This window comes from Xiphophorus couchianus, chromosome 2 (genome assembly GCF_001444195.1).
Source record: "Xiphophorus couchianus chromosome 2, X_couchianus-1.0, whole genome shotgun sequence".
Taxonomy (NCBI): Eukaryota; Metazoa; Chordata; class Actinopteri; order Cyprinodontiformes; family Poeciliidae; genus Xiphophorus; species Xiphophorus couchianus.
The window spans coordinates 15,115,143-15,126,045 of record NC_040229.1 but is presented as its reverse complement, the minus strand read 5'-3'; the positions used below and the strand labels follow the sequence as shown (position 1 = coordinate 15,126,045).

Below are 10,903 nucleotides of genomic sequence, written 5' to 3'. Positions count from 1 at the left end.
CAGGCTGTGAATAATTTAAGTCATTACAGGTGATTAATTAAACAATGCTTGAAATTAGGTAGAAAATGAATAATGGTAAGAGGGGTTTAATTCCCGACCTTACTCAATTTTTAATGAGCTCACTTTGACGGAAACTCCATTTTATAAAAGGAATTATGGACCCGTGTGAATCTGGCAGATAATTAAAGAACTTATGTTATTATCTGAATCTCAGCACGTATGCTGAGGGGATGAGGGAAGCCATCAAGCAAACAAGACGGGATGGATGTTTAGAAGACTTCCCCTTGCAGTTGATAAGCTTTGAGCGTTGTGATAAACAGAGGCGAATGCATTAGGAAACCCAGGGGACTGGTAATCTCAGGAGGAATCATCAACTTGTCATAAAGACTTTTGCACGCCGCGGGAAGAGCACAGACACTCACGTCAGAATCAAAGTTGTGCAGAAGAGAAATGAAACAAGTTAAAAACATAAGAAAGCAAAAGTATAAGTTAGCTTTTTAACACAATACAACTTAACAAATACATTAAGCTCTGCTGTGGCTTGTACATTGTACTCTCGTAGACATTTCCAACAGCTTCCTTTCTGCTGAGCCACATTTTTTGGGGCAGGCACAGCTCCAGTTAACTGCTCCACTTTTCTCGGGAAACTTGCAACATTTCGAGTGTCACTCCCTAACACTTGTGTGCTATTCGGAGCTTGGAGGCCTTGGTTACATTTAATTACAGCGGGTAATGAGAGAAGACTTTCAGACTGTGACTCATGGAGTATTTTTAGATCTCCATCTTGATTATCTAACGCATCGCTGGTGTTGATTCTGTTACAACTTTGTTAGAGGACTTTGTACCCTTACATGATTAAAATTAATCTTAAAGCATTACTTCAATTGGTCAATATTTATTTTATAAAGAAGCTCTCTGAATTGTGGTTGGTGAACATAATTTTGACTCTTTGTTTTGAAAGTCATGGTGTTTGTTAGAGAGTCCATATTAAAGTTAATATAAATGAGCAGCAAGTGGTTGGCTGGATTCTTGTGAAATGTTCAGTAAAGTTTTCTTAATCAACCTTGGTTAATGAAATGTTATTTTAGTTTGATTATCAATTTACTCACTGAGAAAATCACAAGCCATTGTGCTTTCTCATTTCCAGACTAAATATCTTGTTTTTCCCTTGCTCTAATATTGTGGGTCAAGCTTGACTTTTATATTCTAAAATTAAGCTTACTGAAAGCACTTTTAATTGGACAGAAAAGAGTGTCTGGGTCTATTTGTGGTCTAGTGCAATGTTGGAAATGCCAGCTGTCTGCACTGCATCAAAGCCTTGCTGGAACAAACCATTATGCTGCCCATCCCCACAGTTTGCTGAAATAGGCTTCATCGTTTACTGTGTCATACATAACCCTTCACAATTATTGGCAAGCCTTGTAAAGACATGTAAAATCTCCTTAAGATAAATCAACCACTCTTTTAATACAGCAGCATAATGTCATAATAATATCAAGATATTAATGAAATATTGAAATATATAGAAAAAATAAATAAATAAAAATTTTACTTCATCATTCATTTGTACCACAAACAAGTCTTGTAAAATAAATTGTCAGGGAACTTTTAGCTATTAATCTGTGACTTTGTGGGCTAAGTAAGACATGGCAAAGAAGTTTTTTCATTTCTCTTAGCCACTCATCCAAGATGGGAAAGACAAGATAATGTGCCATACAGTAAAGAATATGCTCATTCATAAGTCAGTCTGATAATCCATTAAAAACTTTCAGAGCTCTGGTTAGAAAAGTTTAAAATAATTAGACAAATTGACAAACAAGACTGGATTTTAATTATTACCATGCAGGGAAAGGAGAGTAAGAGGCGTGTATTTCTGCATTTCCACTACACATGTTAAAATGTGGAGCTTTTTGAACTGGGATTTCAGCTAAAACTACGTGCTTTGGTCACATGACAGAAAATACAAAAAAACGCTATACAGTGTGGGAGAACACTTATGCTTCTTGTTTAGTACGGTATACAATCAGTGCTGCTGTGGGCTTGTTTTGCTTTGACAAGGTCATGTGAACTTTGCTAGACTGATGGCAGTATAGATATTTTGAAGTAAAAGGAATTTAAACAAAATTAAATCTGATTGCCTCCATCAGAGAAAAGTGCTATTATTTGATTATTTTAGAGAATAATATCTTGAAACAAAACACCAACTCAACATTGAAACGCAAAGCTAGAAACAAAATCGGTCTTTTTCTTTTTCCATTTCGGTCCCCTGAACTATCCGAAACTTGTGGGTTAAAAGCACATAAGCAGAGATCCAGAACTTTTCATCTACTGCACGAGTGTCCAAATTGCAACTTGTGGGCCTTGGAATGACTTTGTGTGGCCTGTAGAACTCAATTCAAAAATATAATTTTTAATTGCCTTGCTGGGCAAATAAGGGACTTTTAAATTTTGGATCAATAGTGTTTTACAGATTACTTTTCTATTCTGTGTTAGTTTTATTTATTATTAACTGCTTTTCAGTTAATAAAATGTTGATTTTGGACCACATGGTAAGTTGTTTAGATTGATGTAGAGAAATTGTCCAAAGAGAAATTATCACGTATCACTTTTTCCTTTTGCTCTAACCTTATGAATTGTAAAATGAGAGTGCTGTCCAGTTTGCTAAAAGGAGTTGCAAAAGCAGGGCTATCAAAAAAGGTCAGACTGGTGATTTAACAACTGTTTCTTAACATAGGATGTTTTATTGCTTGATAAATGTATAACAATTTAAGGTTTTTCTATTTTTATAATGCAACATTTTGGCACTGCAACAAGTACATTGACACTGATAGGAATTATAGAATATTGAAAAATGTTGTGCACCATGAACTTGCTTCACTAGCCAGACCTTAATTTCACATAACTTGTAAAAGATTTTACAACAGCTTCAAAAGTTTTTGTTCACACATTTGAAAGAAGAAGCAACATCTTCTGGAATTATGAATGACAGCTGTGGCTGATCCAGGGAGCCCTGAGCCAAGTCCCGTCACGTAACGCATGCTCGACATGTCGGCGACCATCAGGGGTCCAGCTCTTCAAACTGCTCCTCCTCTTTGCTTTCTGCCTGTAGAGAAGCCAAGGGACAAGAGCAGAAACAGGGTGTGAAGACGGGCCCTCTCAGGACTTGAGGGGACATATTCAAAGCCAGCTGGTCTGGCTTTGAGGATGATCAATGGAGTGAGTGACAGAAAGGCACAGAAAGAAGGGGAGAGCTGTAGCGTGAACTAAAAGGCAAGATAAGGAAAGTGAATGCACACAAAGGAGGGAGGTGGAGGTTGCAGCAGACTGTGAAACTGTTTGTGGAGCAACAACAGGTAAGAAGCTGCTGTTACACAAGATTTTGATTTCTTACAAAGGGTTTGAAGAAAAATATAATGTAGAAGTCATCTGAAAAACTCATTTTCAACTTTTACTATTCACTAACAAGAATAAGTCTCGCAACCAAGTGTGTTAATCTTACTTACAACCTTACTTACGTCTTTATGTAAACTTTTAGGAAAGAAACTAAGAACCTGTTACGTGTTTCTGACATTGTGTGACATGAATATAGTAGAAATGTCAGTTTTGGAAACTCAAAGATGCAGAAAGAGGCAAGTGGTGTGACCTCATTGAAGAGCCTGTTGGTGGCAGATGTTAACACACACACTTCTTCATGGTAACCCCAGAAACAAAACAGCTAGGTAGCATGAGGGTTTGAAATTTAGCTAAAGATCCAACAATTCTTGGCTCCTAAACTAAAATTGTAAGGTAGTCAGGGGAATTATCTCAGGAATTTTATAAATTGGAGTGTACAACTTAGAAAGAATCCTTAATTTTTACAGCATTCTGAATGATCACATTTAAACAAAGTGCAAATGATGAAAAGAACAGAGTAAATACATTTTAAGGTCTTAAAGGGCACAAGAACAATCACACTCCCCCTACTTCCTGGAAAGTAAAGAGACAGAAAGCTGCATGTTCCAAATCTAGAAGCTCCCAGTCTAGCCACAAAACAGGAGAAAACATGTTCAGTGAAAATGGCAGAAAACCCGTGTGGAGTTTCCACTTTCTTCAAAGCTGGTTACTTCAGTAAGAAAGAGAAGAGATTCCACTATTGTGCTGTTTTTCCTCTCTAAGAATGCGAGTTATCTTGTGTAAGAAAGGTTCACACATCACAGGGGGGGAAGAAAACATGATATGCGTTAGTATTCACCCACCTTTGCTATAACACCCCTAAATAAAATACATTGCAACCAAGTTCTTGCAGAAATAATCTGTTCAGTAATTAAAGTTCCTTGTGTGTAAATACAGCTTTCCTCTGAAGGCATCACAGGTTAGTTAGAGAACACTAGTGAACAAACAGAATTGTGAAGGCAAAAGAAAATATAGACAGGTCCAGGAAAAAGGCTTACAAACCGGGTATTTTGCATAGAAGACACAGGAACATGTTTAGTTTCTGAATGTGTAAAGCTGGTCGAGACATGTCTCCCCAAAATCTACATCTCTAACTGCAGTAAAACACAGATCTGCAAAGTGTTGACTGTATGGGGCAGAAGGCGTCCCATAATCAGATATTTATTGATAAAAAATATTTTAAAAATTTAAAAGCCATATGCATTTTACTTTAAGCTCTAGTACTAGATTGTGTAAAATCAGAAGAAAAAACAAAATAAAATGCATTAACTTTTGTAGTGACAATGTAACAGAAATATGACAAAGTCTGAGTAGCTTTATAAGCCAGTGTGCGAAACAAATAGTCTGGACAAGCTATCCTTCTTCAAGAGCCCAGTAGATCAGTGGAAGTAAAAAATGTGTATGAAAGTCTGTTATTTCAAATGCCATGTCTTTACCTCTCCTGTCAGAAACACTACTCCTTCAGGGCAAGTTTGATAACTAGGAATTACTCTTGCATGTTGGAGTTACTTAGATTTAGGATGGTAAAAATGTGAAGCACAAGAAAGGAGGAGAAAATGCTGCTAAGGCACAACTTCTGCTCCTGTGTTTTATGTCTTTTTTTAACGCCAAATTGTAATTTGAAATTGAGTTGAACATCAATGAATAGTGAGGCAAAACGTTTCCCAGATTTCTAAAAGGCACCCAAATAAGCAGCATGAAAGGTTAGAGCATAATCCATCCGTAGAAATTGTTAATACCAAGAAGCTGCCTAATTTTCTCATAAGTAGAAGCTGCTGAGACCTGTGTGACCTATATGTATCTTACATTGCACAGGGGAGGGAAAGTAGCACTAATCAATAGCAAAAAACAGCTTGTTCTTGATCAAGATACTGTTCAGACCTCTATAATCTATATAGGGCCTAAGTGTTTCTTTCTGAGAATGTATTTGTAATGTAATGTAATGGTCACTTAAGCACTATGGGATATTTTTCACAGACCCTGTTGGAAATTATTGTAAATAAAGTTGAATTTAATGACTAACAATTAGATTTTTTGTGAAAAAAGCTAATTTGGGTGTTCTCTCTGTGTTATAAAACAACACAAAACACTGACAAAAGATATGAGGCTCATTCATATCTGAAACAAGCTCAATTGTAGAAAAATGTGTTGTAATTCATATACACCTACTAAAAGTGTTGCAGCTACTTACATCTGTGATACGAGGAACGGGGAAATAAGTTTAAATTGAGGTTAGAATGAGACAAACGCGTGAGGCTGGATTATTTCTACTGACATGCTTGAAACCATGAGGCTCTGACAAATGGACAAAGTTTTTCAATATGAAATGTCCCCTTTACACAAGACATTTCTTTAATAATCTGTGAGATTTATTTAATCTCACAGATTAAATAAATACGAATGGAGAAAAGTGCTAAACTGTTTAAAGATTCTGTTAGAAGGCATATTTTCTTTTAGCACTGAATGATGAGGTTTAGCACATAAATAGTTCAGAGGGTGACCTTATGAGGAAGCAACATTGTGTAATGAAATTTTATTGAGGTACAGAAAATGCCCTGGGGCAGACACCTATGTCACCACCTCCTTCATTGTAGGATAAGAAATCTTAAGAAAAATATGTTATTGACTTTTGATTTTAGTATGCAACCCTGTGATTATCACTGCCCCCCATCTGGATGACCACCCTTTAGGAAACTGTCTGAATGCACCCCTATGATTACAGTGGTTTCTCACCCGCACCTGCTTTCACATACAAGGTACAGTGAAAGCAAAGGCAGGGCAATCTCAACTCCGCGGATCTCCCTCACACACGTGACGTACTGCACTAATCCCGCCTTCTTCTGCTGATTGGCTGCTGAACAGACGCTGCGGATCAGTATTGGCCTGAGGATGTGGCCTTTAAACAGACTGACTGCTGTTGTTGGTGGAACTAATTACTGAAAATCCTGAGGAGAAACTTTGGAAAGTGAATGCCTTCACTTGTATATTTATATTATATTATAAATATCATTACATTGTAAAAATCAATTTAAAGTTATATTATATTTTATATTATATTATATTTCAATAACACACCCAGGGGGTACAGTAAGAGCTGCCTGTCCCTGAACAAAGGTAAACATTACTTTTATTCCTTTTGCACGTTTTTCCTCGGTAGAGTTTGCGAGCCAGAGAAAACTCCGAGGGAGGGGAGAAGGAGGAGGAACGGGGGGAGGGCAGAGGAGGGACAGGCAGCTCGTCAGATGGGGAGGAGTCTCGCACTGACAAGAGGGAGATTGGCTTTTTCTGAGTTTGTCGGCTCCCCCTAAAATAGCAGTCAGCGTGTGAATGTGAACTGAAATTACGTTTATCCACTGGAGTCACCGATATAGAGTGTCTATATACAGCGACTGACTCGGGAGTAAAGGTGAGTAACGGAAATAGAAACAATGTTGCGGAGTGTGGCGGCGGTACTGTAAGCTACAGTCAGGGAGAGGGGAGAAGCGCAAGAGGGAGACGTAGAGTGGATTTGGGACACATTTTTTTCACCTATCTATACCTGCCTTTTCACAACACTGTAAAACTCGTGTTATTTCACGCGAGTAACAGTGCGCTGTCAAAGCCATAAAATGTTCAAGTGAGAGGTTAAAGGGTGCTGTTGATATCTGTCACTTGTGAGAGTTTGGCTATGTTTATTACACACCGGCAATAAGTTCTCCTGTAGCTTCTTGTAAGACTTCCGAACTGTTATTATAAGGGAAAAAAATCCATCAGAGTAAGTCATCTTGTCCGCAAGGCTTTGTAAAAGCGTTGCTCAACAGTAATCACTGTGTATGTAATAACACCGTTGAGCCACTGTAGACCTGCTCACACGGTGACTTGATCGTGATAATAGAAGTTGTCAGACGAGGAGTTGGCTGCAAATTAGTGTGTTAATGTTATGCAGCTGGAAAAACATTCATTAAAACCACCTTTAAAAATAAAAAAAAAGTGCAAAAAAGTCGGTTTCAGTGCATATTTGAGTTGATTTGACAGTATTATAAGAAAGTGGTTACTTTCCAGTGTGTTTTAATAAGGTGACAGACCTGGTCCATCAGATTTGAACCTAATCATGTTAATTCAAGTGAAGTGTGGCTGAAGTGATCTTTATATGATTAACTTCTCACTTGTAAATAAGGTCACACATTTTATCATCACAAGTGGGAAGTTGTAGGCAGTTTTTTTTTTTTTTAGTGAAGAGCTTCTAGCATGAATTTCTGTCTCCCCGATGACCTTAACCTCTGGCCAGAGAGGAGAGTAGCCAGCAGTAACCTGACCTTCTCAGATGTTTCTAGTGTAAAGCGACACACTGCATGTCTTCTTGTTTAATGAACAGTTTTTATTTGAGATTGAGCAAGAATTTTTCTTGATCGGCAGGTCAAATGTAAAAAAAAGAACAAAAAAATTGTTACTCATTTAATAAACGTATCAAAATTACCTTCCTTATATTTTGTTTCAATAAGTATGTAAGCTAAGAACATATCTATTAATGCACTCAATTGAGTTTATTAAAAATCTGACATCTGATGAAGGTTAAGGAAATACGCTTGAATGCAAAAAACAGCTGCAATATTTTTCAGTTTTATACGTTATTGTCCTCAGGGAGATAAAAAAGGACTGATTAGTGCCTCTCTAGTTTTTATTCACTTGAATAACAAATGACAGCGTAAAATGCTTGTTTCTCAATTTACTTGTTACTGTTGGGATAAAAGTGCTTTTTGTATATGCTTGATTGTCGTAGATGTCTAAATTGTTAACTTTTAGTAATTTTATGAAATACAATTGAACAAGTATTTTCAGTGCATGAGCTTATTGAGAAAAATACATAGTCACATTACAGAAACATTAATTTGCTGTAATTTCCTTTTGTTAAGAAAATAATCAATTATCCCTACTGCTAATAAAGTAATTCAATATATTGATTACCGTACCATGAGGTTGAAAACATTTAATTCTCACTATTTTGATATTTACACACAGGCTAAGCAAACTTTTAGATTAAACACAATTACAACAGGGAGTCTGACGACCTGATAAAAGCCAGGCTGCAGCCACCTGCTTGTCATAAATGACATTAAACATTACCTTAATAAGAATGAAGTTGGAACTCTTTTAACTTTCTGTTTTTTGCAAGTGGAAGTTTTTCCAAACATATTAGTTTGTTTTTTGTGAACAAGAGAGTATAGTGAGTTACTTGTGGCTAGCTAACAGGCAGTGCTTTGCTACTGTCTGCTCCATACAGATGGGGAATACACCTTTCACTTCTCACTTTGTAGGTGAGGGAAAATTGTATCCAACATGCAACTGTCTGACAAAGCAGGAATAGGTAGGGGAGGGGCAATCCCATTGTGTGATTTTTTAAAATTTTTTTATTGAATTTTTCTTAAGTCACTCTGGCACTTTCTGTGGTATGTCAATTAAAGGACATTAAACCACAGGAATAATATGACATATAATTTTAGTGGATTTATAAATGCAGCTTTTTAAAACATTGGTTTTAATCGAGAATCTATAAAAAGCAAACACGTAATCAGCTTCGGCAAAGCTAGTAAAGATTGTCTTTTTTTACTAAGCCGTGTATTTTACACATACAGAGTGAAATCAATGACAAGTTCTTAAGCCACCTGAGTTGCTGCAGCAGTATTAACGCAAACAAGTTTTTACTGTGCTTTTTTATGTTACCACTATCCTGATGGCATGCACATTATCATACCAGCTGGTTGCCAGTGATTTCTTAAGCAAAGCATTAAAGCACCATCCAATCTGCAGTCATTAGCTTGTGCGCTGCCCCAGGCCTCATCAGTAATGGGTCTCGTTGCTGATGATCTGCGTCACGTGAGCTCTTATGTCTAATGTGTGGATGAGGGGTACTTTTACTGGGCTGAGATGAATACTGTGTTAACAGTTTGTGTCAAGTATTAGTCAAAGGGATGACTGTAAAGGCACACAAGATGTTACTGTCACATGCCTGCTTTGAACTGTTGCACTAACTCCTCAGTCTTGCAGATAGAATTATTAGATTGCATCCGGCAACGTTTTATTAAACAGAAGATGATTTTTGTAGTAGATCACTAATGTTTATGAAACATCTTAGCCTTGTTATACATTTCATTTATGGAGTCCCTCCATGTCTCTTCAAATGTGTCTAATTGCTTGTCAGCATCTTTGCAAAAGTTCTCAGTCAAAAGGGAGGAATGAGAGGTGGTGATGGTGTGAGGAATGGGCAGCTGCAGCATCTTTTACCGCTCTCCTCGTCCCTCTTGAATATCAGTGTCTCAGCCTCTCCTTCCAGGAGAAATGTGGAGTGTGTGGGCGAGTCGGATCTGCAATTAACGCCGGTTGTCAGAAAGAAAACGCTGGCGTTTACACCATGCCTCTGAATCACTGAGTGAAAGTCTTTCTCCTCCACTCTTCTCCTCCCAGGACATTTTTTTTCTTTTCCCAAGGAGGACAAAACACCAGAGAGCTGCATGCCAAGGATGCACTGAGTGCACAGTAAGAGATAGATGCAGAACATTCTGGTCCAATAAAGAGGATAGTTTTTTTTTTCTCTGACTGATTGGTAAGCCAAGATGTTCTTTTATACTGCAGCTTTAAAGAGAAATTAAAAACCCTCGCAAATATCTCACAATGTTGTACAATGGAAGCTTTTGTGCATGTTATTTGAATTTCCTGCAAAAAAAAAAAAAAAGAAACAATAGAAAAAAACCCATGCTGTAGCATTTGGATAAATCTCATACTGCACATTTGAGCTTTTGCAGAAGTGAGCTTTATGTAAAAGTAAATACAACATTCAATTGTTTTGGTCAGATAATTGTGCTGTGAGACGCCAAATAATCACAGAGTTTGTGTTCTCCCTGATGCCAAATGTTCTCATCTTTCCTTTTTTTCTTTGTACGAGTCGTAAAATTAAAAGTTTTGGGCACTATTTGAACTCAAAATAAAACAAGCTGACAGAGGAAGGATAACACTCGTTGTCTCTGTTTAACTTTCCTCTTGTTTAACCAGAGCGTCTTAGTAACATGAATCATTGTGTATTGGAGCTCCGTCATCAATATGGAGATTCCAGCGTTCCCCTGTGAGACCTGGAGGTTACATGCAGAATCTTGAGCCTGGCAGATAATGTTTTGGACTGCAGTTAACTGTAGACTGTTCCTTGTAAACAAAAGAGGGAATATTTTATTTTGATATGTCAACGCCTTAGATGTTTTGTTAACAAATAGCTGATTTGTTGAAATATTTGTACGATTTTAGATGATTTGATAGCATTTATATGGCAGACTTTTAAACACTTATACAGCTGAATTCATATCTTATGGGTTGCGAATGCCACGCTTGTGGAGATATTATGGTTTGTTTTTGGTTAATTTTGCTTGCTGGGTAATCCAGACAAAATAAATTACCAATATTCTAGATTGCCCAAATAAGGTGTCACATTGAAAAGGGTTTTTTT

General features: G+C 37.2%; 1 protein-coding gene across 13 annotated transcripts in view; it reads left to right on the top strand.

Annotated features, from left to right (window-relative positions):
- Positions 1-3,095: 3,095 nt before the first annotated feature.
- The window catches only part of mef2aa (myocyte enhancer factor 2aa), a 75,827-nt gene continuing 68,019 nt past the window's right edge, over positions 3,096-10,903 (top strand). For 4 of the 13 annotated variants that reach the window (XM_028029006.1, XM_028029016.1, XM_028028988.1 and 1 more), the window contains exon 1: positions 6,671-6,838. The gene's annotated coding sequence lies outside the window, so the exon portion shown is untranslated. Of the gene's footprint in view, positions 3,354-6,670; positions 6,839-9,905; positions 10,013-10,903 lie in introns of those variants that run through there. The other 9 variants (XM_028029039.1, XM_028029023.1, XM_028029030.1 and 6 more) reach the window with 4 other exon arrangements.